We start from the raw sequence: 1,263 nt of genomic DNA, 5'->3' as shown, positions 1-1,263 counted from the left end.
AGACACACACATAGACACACACAAACACACACACACATGCACACAGACACACACACACACACAGACACACAGACACACACAGACACACACAGACACACACAGAGACACACACAGAGACACACACACACACACTTTTGCAAGGCTGGGGAATGAAATCCACTCAGAGCCTAGCACATGCTCAGTACGTGCAGAGCTCCGCCCACGCCCTATGGCCTACTTTATTTAGCAAAATGAAACCACAGTTTTCCAGTGTCTTTAAGGGCAGGCACTGGAGATAAGGTGCCCCTGTCCTGGTTGAACCCACAGGTCAGTGGGTGGGGCCGTGGGACAGAGCCAGGACAGCTGTAAGGAAGGAGTAGGCAGCATCCCCAGGGAGCAGGAAAGGCCACTTCTAACCCCTAGGAGTCACACCACACAAAGCAGGTCCTTGGTGCCTCGGTCTCTTCCTTTGTAAATGGAGGGCTGTGATAATGTGGCCTCTGCTTTGTGCTACTGTGAGAGAATCCAGGAGAACGGCATGAGACAGATATTCTCTCCATGTGACCAGATGCTGACCTGACAGGCCTGTCCCCTCCCCTGGCCTGTACCCAGAGTGTCAGCCTCTTTCACATGGAAACCTCCTAACTCTGCCCTGCTTGCCCTGTGGCCGTGTCAAAGGAGCCAGCTCTTTGGAAGGGCACAGACGTGGGTCATTTCTACACGCTAATGAATTCTTTAAATCCTTGGGACTTACTGGCTCTGGGCTGAGTGCTCTGACTCCTTCTTCCTGAGTAACTGGGCCTAGAAAAATAAATACCCACGGATGCTAGGACCCTGCGAGCTAGGGCCACAGAGGGCTAGGGATGTAGCTCAGTGAGAAGAGTGGGGAGAGTGGTGCTTAACATGCATGAAGCCCTGGGTCCTATCTCCCACACTGCATAAGCTGGTGCAAGTCTGTCATTTGTAGACTAGAAAGATGGAGGTAGAAGATTCAGAAACTGAAAGTCATCTTCGGCTAGATATCAAGGTTGAGACCCACCTGGACTACACAGAGCCTTTCTTAAACCAACCAACCAAACAAACAAATAAACAGATAATAATTGCTCACGGAAAAGTGTCTTGGTGAGACTTCGGCTGCTCTGTCTCTCCTACAACACAGGGACTTCTGTATGTGTCCCTACCAGGGTCCCTCCCTGCCTGGGACCTAGGACTCTCTATTGTGAGCCCTTGTTGGTTGTTGGATGTTTCAGTTCCTGGTCTGCCAGAGGGAACTCTTAAATGCTG

Source organism: Mastomys coucha, unplaced genomic scaffold (genome assembly GCF_008632895.1).
Source record: "Mastomys coucha isolate ucsf_1 unplaced genomic scaffold, UCSF_Mcou_1 pScaffold18, whole genome shotgun sequence".
NCBI classification, from domain to species: domain Eukaryota; kingdom Metazoa; phylum Chordata; class Mammalia; order Rodentia; family Muridae; genus Mastomys; species Mastomys coucha.
The sequence above is the reverse complement of the archived record's forward strand: the minus strand, read 5'-3'. Positions refer to the sequence as shown.